This window comes from Nycticebus coucang, chromosome 5 (genome assembly GCF_027406575.1).
Source record: "Nycticebus coucang isolate mNycCou1 chromosome 5, mNycCou1.pri, whole genome shotgun sequence".
Lineage (NCBI taxonomy): Eukaryota > Metazoa > Chordata > Mammalia > Primates > Lorisidae > Nycticebus > Nycticebus coucang.
This window is the reverse complement of record NC_069784.1, coordinates 29,648,950-29,660,828: the sequence shown is the minus strand read 5'-3', so window position 1 is coordinate 29,660,828 and position 11,879 is coordinate 29,648,950. Positions and strand designations below refer to the sequence as shown.

The 11,879-nt window shown below is 40.4% G+C and overlaps 1 pseudogene across 1 annotated transcript; it reads right to left on the bottom strand.

Moving 5' to 3' along the window:
- Window positions 1-3,873: 3,873 nt before the first annotated feature.
- Window positions 3,874-5,815, bottom strand: LOC128586582 (importin subunit alpha-1-like; annotated as a pseudogene). Its single transcript, XR_008380263.1, has one exon. The product of XR_008380263.1 is annotated as an importin subunit alpha-1-like (transcript).
- Between the last annotated feature and the right edge of the window lie 6,064 nt (window positions 5,816-11,879).

Below are 11,879 nucleotides of genomic sequence, written 5' to 3'. Positions count from 1 at the left end.
AACACCTTGAGTTTGGACTTCTAACCACCAGAACTGTGAGACTGTAAACGTCTGTTGTTTATGCCACCTGGTTCGTGGTGTACAGCCCTAGCCCATTTATCTCCTGTGCTGTTCTGGAAAAGGCAGAGGCAGAACCAGCTCTGAATCTTGGCGTCACCACTGCCACTCTGTCACTCAGACCCTATTATGTCACCTACTGATCTTTGTACTAGTCAGATAGGCTAGATTATATTACAGTAACAGGAAACTCCAAATCTCAGCCCAGGTAATGAATGTTTTTCTTGAGTTTGCACTGCACATCCCTCAAGCAGAGGCTCTGATCTGTTTAACTATCCCACATGGAGGCCCAGGCAGGCAGAGGAGACACTGTATGGAACATAGTCAGTCACTGTGTCAGGGGGGAAAGAGACCAGTGGTGCCTGGCTCCCCATTACTCTGCTCCAAAGGAGGACGTATCTCTTCTGCTCACCTTTCATTGGCCGAAGCGAATCACATAACCATGCTGGAATGAAGAGAGTGGGGAAGGAATGCAAACAGAGAGGTAACACCAAGTATCTAAAAACAGCCTCCCCGCATCACAGCCTTTAAGGATCCTTTATTAGATCCTTAATCTAATAAATAAAGTCCTTCATATATTCGTTCGATGGTATTTATCCAGGTTTTACTGTGTACCAGGTACAGTCCCAGACACCAGCCAGATAGCAGTGAACAAGACAAAGCCGCTGTCTACAGCACACTTTCATTTTTGTTGGAGGAGTTAGCAAAATAAAGAAGAATATAAATTTTTACTATAATTCAGATACTTATAAGTGTAATGAAGAAAAGTAAAACGGTACAGAGTGTGAGAGACGACTGAGTAGGGGGGCAGAGGCAGGGTAGATATTTTTGGCAATGAATGCAGATTTCTGCACAATGACAGGTGTGGGCGCCCAATAATTTTTTTTTCTTTTCTCCAGTACTCGATCATTAGCATCAACAACAGAAGACTCAAAGTGAATTTTGTGACAATTATAAAATACAGGAAAAAAAGATTAAAATGCCTAATTCTGGCAAGGATGTAATTTAACTGAAGCAAACATGTATTTCTGCTGGCAGTGGAAATCCCTTTGGAAAGCAATTTGGTATCCAATTTCATGAGCCACTAAAATGCTCGTAACCTTGACTCGGTAATTTTATTCCTATGAATCTGTCTCCAAAAGTAATATAATTTAAGAATCACAAAGACGACTATTGCAGTGCTAATCACGATAGCAAAACAACCTGAATATACAGCAATAGGGGAGTGGTTACATAGATTATGGCTTACCAATTACACAGAATATTATGTACTCATTAAAATGATAATTATGCACATTATGGAGCAATAGGAAAAATGTTTACAGTAGAATTTTATGTTAAGAGGGGATGCAAGTTATACCCTGTGATTACCGTTATGTAAAAATCATGTATGTAAATGTGTGAGATTAAAAGAGAACATGGAAAAGTGAAATCTAAGATGTGCAAATTTGCCGTAATTAAAAATTTGCAGTTATCCCTTTACCTCTACCAAATGTTTAAACAGTACTTCTACAGTATCGCTTGTGGAATTAACTCGAAATTGTAATTAAAAGGGCTTCAGGAAACAATCCCTCTCCACTCAGTGGATCTGATATTCACAGAAATCCTAACCCATGTTCCTATGCTCTAGTCTGACCAAACGTTACCCTGTCCTAGTTTCTAAAATCAGCACTTGAGACATTTTTATATTAAATTGCTCTTAGAAATGCTGACCCCATGACTATATCCTGAAATTTAGTGAATACCATAATCAACCGGTACATAACTGAAATATATCATACTAACATGTAGATTTTAAATTTTCAAATACTTGATACCTACATTGCTGAAGTTTGGGTAAATCGTCTCTGCCTCCATTGCTTAAAAATGGACGATGGAGTCGGGCTAGTTAGTTCCCTGATGAGGGCAAGCTTGTCTCTGGGGGACCTTTGACAATGTGTAGAGATATTTTTGTTGTCACTACTTGGGGGAGGGGAGCGTGATCCTGAAATGCATCAGGTGGAGGTCAGGGACGCTGCTACACATCTCACATTGCACAGGAAGACCGCAGGGCAACTCCCACAGCAAAGAATTATGTAGCTCAAAAATGTCAACAGTACTGAGAAACCCCAGGCAGGCAAAAAGAAGAATGCAAGTTTGACAGCAGGGAAACCTTGCTTGTGGTTTTATTTCTATTGCTAAAAAGGATAAGCTACCACTTAAATTCTGTTTCTCGATTTCTTTATTTGTCAAATGGAGGCGATTAACATTTACACTACCCCACAGAATGGTTTGAGAGTAAAATGGGAAACCTAACGTGAGAGTCCTCTGAGAAGCTAAAATGCACCATACCCAATATCATCCTTGCTACATACATTTGAAAAATCTTTTGAAGTTGATTTTTTAAAATAAATAACAGTAGAGATAATTTTCATACGCTTTCTGCATAATTGCTTTTGACATTTTAAAATTTGTCATATTTCCTCTCCAGAGTATTAAAGAAAACTATAACAAAATACTCTCACTTCGTTGATATGTTCCAGATAAAATAATCTAGCTCTCTTAATCAATTATCAGCTTCTGTTCTGGGTCTTCTATTTCCCCCAAATCACTGAATTCTGGCCTGTTGCTACAGACATGTCCAGGATCCTTTGGTAACCACCGAGGCTCAATCTCAAGCTATCACTTCTCCTTTCCCATTTTTTACTAATTACGGCCAATCTGTTACCTCTCATCCACTCCACTGCCTAGCGGCCTGTAACCCATCCATTTCTCCACTCCCCCTCCTGAGATTAACCTCCATCTCTCCCCTGCCTTCCCAGTGGCTAACAGAAATGGCATAGAAGCAATTATATCCCAGTAGCAATGAGCTTACTCCATGCCTATATCTTGGTTTTAATACCATTCTCCAACAAAAAGTCTACATTTTGGATAAGGATCCTAGGAGTAGGGCAGAAATTATATAAGATGAGCCTGGACTAGTAAAGAAGTACCATAAACACACACAAACACACGCATACCATGTGAAAAAAATAATATCTTCTTCTCACTTATCACAAGGTTCATGGCTGAGACCCTGTAAGAAAAGACAGATTAATAAGAGAAAATATACAAATTAGTTTAAGTTTTACCACAATGGTCAAAGATGGCCAAAGGAGTATCTTAAGGCAACCATAGTGATATTCAGCAACAAGGTACATAACTTTTTTTTTTTTTTTACAGTTTTTGGCTGGGGCCAAAACTGACTTTGACTTCTATTATTCTTATCAGTTATTGTTAAAAATGCCTAATACCTACTTGGCAGCCTCCACATGAGCATTCATTTACATGTTGATTAAGAACTGGATATTTTTGAGATATTTGATGTAAAGGAAGAATAGTGAAGGGCAGCAGGCCTCATGCCTCCTTAAAGGCGCAAGTCTTAATGGCTGGTTGGGGGTGGTGTGGGGGGGGAAAGTCATGGTACCCATTGCGGGGCCAGGATGGAAGGCCCATCTGGTGAGTAAGAACACAACATGCCCAAAGCCCAGAAAATAAGAGGTAACATGGCATCTTATTCTGTCTTCAAAGGGTCCAATAAGGAGCAACATGGTTTTGAGAGTCACAGAATAGGATGCAAGAGCGCAGAACAAGATACCTGGGTCACTATGAAAACTTTTGAGACAGACTATGTTATGGTCCATTATTTCACTTCCAAGCACAGTCGGCAGAATTCTTTCTGATTCACCTGTTCAGATTTCAACTTATTTGGCTTATCATTGTTGCTGGAAGGGCTTCATTTGTTTTCATCCATGCAGATTTTATATGTTTTGTTTTTTTTTTTTTAGACTTTAATCTTTATTTACAGGACACTGCAAGATATGAAATTCCACATAGAAATAAGAAACCCTTTCAGAGGATAGGCTCCAGACAGTATGTATGTACAGTTTGGAACTGTTCAAGTATAGTTTTGTTGTAAAAAGTGCTACAATAACAAACCACATTTAAAAAGAGTTCGTAGTAGAGAAATAGTTAAGACAAACTTATACCAAACGCAGTACACGACAACTTTGTGCCTCAGCTATACAATCTAAAAGTTAAAAGTCCCGGGAGTCCCATCCTGAACTTGGAACGTATAGCCTTCAGAGGTAGTTTCTGGTACTACATTTTGATCCTCCTCTTCCTCTACAGAGAAATACTTCTCAATCAAGTTTAATGAAGCCTTGTACACAGACTCATTTTCATGGTTTTGTAGAGCTTCAATTTTGTCCAAACCTCCACATTCTTCAATCATTATACTAAGTTTCTCAGTTTCACCTAGTTTTTCAGCAGCCTGAAAGATATTTGAAATGGCATCCAGAATAACCAGAATAATTTTGGTATCTTTTGCAGTTAAGAGGTTCATCAATGGTTCTATTATGCCACAATGAACAAGGTATACAATCTGTTCAACTGTTCCACCACTTGTATAGTTGGTCACAGCCCATACAGCTTCCTTCTGTGTCTTAAAGTCTGCCTTAGAGAGAACACCAACAAGTAATGGGACTGGTCCATGATTCACAACTTGCTGTATCTGGTCCTGACGGCCAGCTGTGATGTTTGACATTGTCCATGTAGCTTCCTTTTGGATGTTAGTTTTGGGGTTGGTCAGCAGGCTGGGAAAGACAGTAAGTGCTCCTGCATCAATTACAACCTGAGTCTGTTCATCTGTCCCAGTGACAATATTCCCTATGGCTCTTAGTGCAGGAGTCACAATTGGCAATTCAGTAGCTCCCAAAAGCTTCACAAGTTGGGGCACAACTCCTGTTTTCACAACCATTTCAATCCGTTCATTTGGACCATCAGTAAGGTAAGAAATAGCCCAGCAAGTATCTGCTAATACCTCTGGATCATTATGATGCAGGAGACGCACTAAAGTAGGAAGAATCTGTTCCACAGCATCTAATGGGGGTGCAGGATTCTTGTTGCGACAAAGGTTTGAAAGTGTCCAGGTAAGATTTCGTAAGTAACCACATGATAAAGATGACATATCAGGAATAGCTAGAATGCCAACAGTGGGTCAACTGCACCATACTTAATAACCAAGTCTCGGAAAACTGAACCATCACCTGCAATGTTTCCTAGAGCCCACACAGCTTGTTCACTGATATGAGCATGGGGAGATGCCAACAGAGAAATGAATGCTGGAATAGCACCTCCATCTACCACAGCCTTAGTCTGTTCTGATGTCCCAGAAGCAATGTTAGTTAGTGCCCATGCAGATTCAAACTGAATGGGACTACAATCAGTTCTACCCAAGAAGGACACAAATTTTGGGATCAAACCAGCTCGGATTATATTGTCGATGGGAGGCTGTTTTTCTCTAGAAAGTAGTTTCCTGGCAGCCTGAGTAGCTTGGAGCTGGTTTTCCATATTGGTGCTGTTTATACCTTTGACAATGTCATCCACAGACCAATTTACAGTACCCTGGTTGTTTCGGTTTTCCTGCAGTGGAGAAGTAGCATCATCAGGAAAAGAGCTTACATTTCTCCTTTTCAGCATCTGGTCATCTTTCTTAGCTTTCCTCAACTCCACATTAACTTCTATTTGGCGTCGCCTCATTTCTGTACTGTCTTTTCCCTTGTTCTTGAACCTGTTAAGTCGGGCAGCTGGTGAATTAGCATTCTCATTGGTGGACATGGTTATGAGACAAAGGGAGATAGCTGCACAGCTAGCTCAGGCTTCCACAGGAGGTGGTGCAGGACTCAGAAGATCTGGGTCGGCTGCCCTGGAAACGTCCACTGCAGCTCAGGCAGAACACGGTGTGCCAGATTTTATATGTTTTGATGTTTGTGTATCTCAGAACTTCTGTAGTGATCCCACTGAAATTTATGAAGTGATGGCACTGAATGAATCTACCAGCAGGTGGCAGCAGTTCAGAAACCCCTGAGCTGGAGGGATGTTCCCACTGAGCCTCTGACACCCTTCTCCTCACCCAGAAAGAAAAAGAGCTGACAATAGTAAGGCCGGAGGACCTCAGTCCTGAAATGATCTGAAAATTCATTTGGCTTGTTATCACCATAGGCATGAAAACCTGAGGACCAAGACAGGTTCAGATTACAAGGTAGAAAATACGATTAGGAGCAGGAAGTAGGAATAAGATAGAAACCCAGGTTTATTATTTGATTTATTTAACAAATACTTACAAAGCACTTATGTGTCTGGCTATTCTAAAGCAATTCAGAAATATGAATTCTTTGGATCCTCATAAGGGATGATAACTTTTTAGCATCAATTTATCCCCAGTGCCTATAATAGTATGGCATCCGTGACAGGCTCCTAAGAAATGTTTTTTGTTTGTTTGTTTGTTTTTTGGAAGGAAGAAAAGAAAGACGGAGCGAGGGGAATGGAAGGAAAGGGAGGAGATTGGAAGATGGAAGGATGGAAAGGGAGAGAAGGATGAAGGAATGGATCACTGCCCCTAAAAGTCTAGGCTGAATCTACTGAAAATATCTGTCTAGCTCAAGATTGGTTCTAGGGACCAGAATAGAACAGAGAATGTAGGATTGGGAAGTTATGCTCTCTTTGAGGAGCTGATGTAAACATGTAACAACAAAGTGGCTGAGACTTATGGATGCATGAGCATTATTCATCTATTAGCTCAGAGAGCCTTACAAATCCTAGTTACTATTGAAGTTATTATTATTTAATGAGCAAAGAAACACAAGTTTAGTAACTTACTCTAGGTGACACATTCAATAAGAACAAAGTTGAGGATGGCACCTGTGGCTCAAGGAGTAGGGCACCGGATCCATGTACTGGGGGTGGTGGGTTCAATACTGGCCCTGGCCAAAAACTACAAAAAAACTGGCCTCAAACTGGCCTCAAACAAAAAAACTGTGGCTCAAGGAGTAGGGCACCAGATCCATATACTGGGGGTGGTGGGTTCAATACTGGCCCTGGCCAAAAACTAGAAAAAAACTGGCCTCAAACTGGCCTCAAACAAAAAAACTGTGGCTCAAGGAGTAGGGCACCAGATCCATACACTGGGGGTGGTGGGTTCAATACTGGCCTGGCCAAAAACTACAAAAAAAACTACTATAAAAATAAGAACAAAGCTGAAACTTAAACCCAAGTTAGATTTTCAGCTCTCAGACACCATGCTAAATCCTAGGCCAGGAGCCAACAGAGTCTGATGGAAATATGCCTCCACTTTTGAAGCAATCAATGTGGTGCTCTTTTAAGCAAAAAGTTTCTTCATAAATGAGAGAAACAGATTCTACAAAGTCTAATATAATCCAGTATTTATGAAAATGAGTCAGAAACATGTACAGGAACATGGGCAGCATGGAGTGGTTGGAAGGTGGTGAGGATAAAATGCCTTGTCATTTACATCATGTAAATCAATACCTGATTTTAAGTCTTCATGAGGACTGTGAAAGGCAGAGGATGTTAAATAAATTCTATGATGTAAATCAAACATATACAGCAGTCTGGAGCCAACATAATTTTAAAACAATTCAATTTGTGTGACAAAAATTTTTTGAAAATCATTTGTACACAAATTATTTTTTAGAAAATTTTTTCTTCCTTCCTTCCTTCTTTCCTTCCTTTCCTTCTTCTTTCCTTTCCTTCTTCCTTCTTTCCTTCCTTCCCTCCCTCCTTCCCTCCCTCCCTTCCTTCTCTTTTTCTTTTGTCTTCAACTAATACCATCACCTAGAAATGAGGAGAAGTCTTTTTTAATAATAAGTACTAGATAGTAAAAATTCTCCTCAAACCAAGAACCAGAATTGTCCTCATTTTAGGCATTTTGTCCAGAGAGTTCCATCTTGAAGGGTCTCGGAGACACACAGCAGCAGAATCATGAAGCTCAGGAAATGTTCTGTGCCCTGATTTCTTAGATTCTTGTTCTAGAACCTCATCTCATTATCAATCTTTGTTTTAATCCCAGAGCCTTGTTATTACCCTCACTCTTGCACTTGGCGTGAACTTGTGCTTTCTTAGAATCTGGCCTCAGACCAGAACTGTCAAATTATTTGACAATTAAATTCCATCCCAATTTATTTGTGATTACTGCCAGGTGACTCAGTGAAGACTGACTGTGAAGCCACATCCAGGCTCAACAGAAAGAATCCAGTGTTTGATTAGCAATGTCTGCCATGAATGTTAAGAGGAGAATTGAGGGAGAATGTGCCCTACCTGGCTTCTTTGTCTTGGCATGAGCTTTCCTTCTAGCACAGCCTAAATGGGATTCTATTGGTGTGATCACATTTCCCTACACTGAAAACAGTGGAGGAGTTAACCCTTTGCAACCCCTGAAAACATATTCTTTTTTTTTTTTTTTTTTTTTTTTGTAGAGACAGAGTCTCACTTTATGGCCCTCGGTAGAGTGCCATGGCCTCACACAGCTCACAGCAACCTCCAACTCCTGGGCTTAAGCGATTCTCTTGCCTCAGCCTCCCGAGTAGCTGGGACTACAGGCGCCCGCCACAACGCCTGGCTATTTTTTGTTTGCAGTTTGGCCGGGGCTGGGTTTGAACCCGCCACCCTCGGTATATGGGGCCGGCGCCTTACCAACTGAGCCACAGGCGCCGCCCGAAAACATATTCTTTCAGGCACGAACTCCTGGGCTGCTTCTCACAGCTATGGAGTTAGCCAAATTTGAACATAGACCGTTTCCCAGCCCAGAGCTACCATAAGTCCCGTTTGCTTTCCCATATGATATGCCTACTCCATGATCTACCAAGTGTCCTGGGAATCTGACTGGCTCCTACCATTCCTGCTTTATATATACAACATGCAGTGTGTATATGTGTGTGTGTGTTTGTGTGTGTACATGTGTACATATACATCTCTGTTCTGCCACAATTCTATCTCCCCACACCCCTCTTGCCAATTGCTGCCATACCAGAATTCAGACCTAGAGCTGCTGGATCAAATAATATTTCAAGAAAATCCAGAAATCTAGACTTTCATCACAAAATTTCTAAGTTTTAGTTGAAATGGTTTCTATAAACTGCTTTAGGCTGCATAAGTTAGGTTTGTGCACTCAATGCAGCATGCCAGAAGTTGGTTTTCAGCTTTAAGATGATGATTCTCTGGTTACTAGTCTCAAGACATATGTAGCCTTTGGCTTCTGAGACCTCTGACTATCTGTGTTAGGACATATTAGTCTACCAGACTGTGTGGGGCAAGCATTATGTCATGTGACACCCTCGATTAATAGCGATCACAGTCCTTTCTCCCAGCTCATGGAAAGGCCTAAGGCAGTTCTGGCTATTGACAATAACACATAAGGTTAGAATAACCTTGCCTTTCTACTGGGTCATACTCTCATTCTTTTTTTTTTTAAGTATTGAGGTTTTATGTGTTTTTTCCATATTGCAGACTTTCTTACTTTCTTTTCAGCTTGTTAGCATTTGAGCCGCTATTGTAGCTCAGACATATTGTCAAATAATAATGATTCCCAGTTACTTACGGTGTAGAATGTTGGGTTGTTTTTCTTTGGAATTCTTCCTGAGCTAGTAATCTAATACATCAGTTTCAATTTTGTTCACTCACTGCACTTGGAGAGCATGCTATATATTCCATACCTGAACTATTGATTATTAAAATTATCTCATAAATTTACCCTTTCCACTTTACCAGATCAATTCTATCAGTTTAATTCCTTTTCTTCCATTACAATGAGCTTCCACGCTGCAGCCCAAATAAATATTCTAAAGCCATGGTTTTATCATAATCAGATAAATATTTATAACTAATTATCTGTAGGATAAAGTCTTTGCACCAAACTATGCAATATTTACTAGAACCTCATAAATATTTAAAGTGGCCTCTTTGCCATTTCACCAAAGAATCTCATATTTAGTCCCAATTCTGCAGACTACTTGCTCTGGTGCCTCTGTGACTTGACCATGTCTGTGCTGGGTAGGATCCCTGATTATTCTCTTCTGCTATCTAGACCCATGGTAAATCTTTCAGACTCTAATCAAACATCTATTCTAGTTGATCATTTCCTCAAAAAACCTGCGCTGTTTACCTTTATCCTAGCATTCAAGATACCTTTTGAGATTTTTTTTTTTTTTTTTTTTTTTTTGTGGAGACAGTCTCACTGTACCACCCTCGGGTAGAGTGCCGTGGCGTCACATGGCTCACAGCAACCTCCAACTCTTGGGCTTCCGCGATTCTCTTGCCTCAGCCTCCCGAGCAGCTGGGACTACAGGCGCCCGCCACAACGCCCGGCTATTGCCTTTTGAGATTTTTAGTTTTTTTTCTCATATTTTCCTAATACCTTAAGGTGGACCAGGACCATGTATTCATTTTCATAGACCCACTATGCAAGTACTGAAGCTATGAAGTAGTAGGCATGCAATAAACTATTTTAGTGTAAATAAGTGATTTATTTAATGTTTTTTAGCAATATAGCATAATGATTAAGAGGTAGTATTTGGAAAACAGAAATACCCTGTTTCCCTGAAAATAAGACATCTTCCGAAAATAAGACCTACTTACAGGAAAGATAAGACGTCCTCTGAAAATAAGACCTAGTGCATCTTTGGGAGCACACCTTAAAATAAGACACTGTCTTATTTTAAGGTGTGCTCCCACACACACCTTAAAACAAGGTAGTTGAATTAAAATTCCAGATCTCTGTTGTAAGTTGGGTAATTTTAAGCAAGTCAATTTACCTGTCCTGGCCTCAGTTTTCTCTTTGAAAGATGCCATTAAGAAAATGAAAGGGCAATCTGGAGACTGGGAGAAAATATTTGGAACACGTGTACAGATACTCCCAGACTTAGAATGAGGTCATGTTCTGATAAACCCATTGGAAGGTGAAAACATCGTTAAGTTGAAAATGAACTTAATACACCTTACCTAGGCCAGGCATGGTGGCTCACACCTGTCATCCCAGCACTTTGGGAGGCTTACATGAGAAGATTGCTTGAGGCCAGGAGTTTAAGAGCAGTCTGGACAACAGCAAGACCCCCATCTCTACAAAAATAGGAACAATTAGCCAAGCACATGGTGGCACATGCCTATAGTCCCAGTTACTCCGGAGGCGGAAGTAGGAGGATTGCTTGAGGCCAGGAGTTGAAAGCTGAAGTAAGCTCTGACTGCACCACTATACTCCATCCTGAGTAACAGAGCAAGACCCTGTTTCTAAATTTAAAAATATGTATAAATCTAACCTACCAAAGCTTAACCTCGTCCACTTTAAACATGCACAGAACATTTAAATTAGTTTATTGTTGGGCAAAATCATCAAACACAAAAGATATTTTATAATAAAGTGTTAAATGTCTCATGTAATATATTGAATACTGTACTGAAAGGAAAAAAAAAACGAATGGTTGCATGAGTAATGGAGGCACGATTTCTACTGAGTACATACTGCTTTCTGGTCATTGTAAAAATGGAAATGATAAGTTGAACCATGGTAAGTCAGGGACTATCTGTACAAGGCAAAGGACAAGTATGCAGAATATAAGAAGACCCCTTGCAACTTAATAGTACATAGAAGTCTATTAAAATGAGTTAGCAAGCCGGGGATGGTGGTTCATGCCTGTAATCCTAGCACTCTAGGAGGCTGAGACAGGTGGATTTCTCCAGCTCAGGAAGTTTGAGACCAGCCTGAGCAAGAGCCCAAGCAAGACCTGGTCTCTACTAAAAGTAGGAAAACTAGCCTGGCATCGTGAAAGGTGCCTGTTGTCCCAGCTACTCGGGAGGCTGAGGCAAGAAGGTTGCTCAAGCCCAAGAGTTTGAGGTTGCCATGAGGTATGGTGCCCCAGTACTCTGCCCAAGGCAACAGAGTGAGAATCTGTCTCAAAAAAAAAAAAAAAGAATAACAATTTGAACAGATACTTCATAAAAGAACATTTATG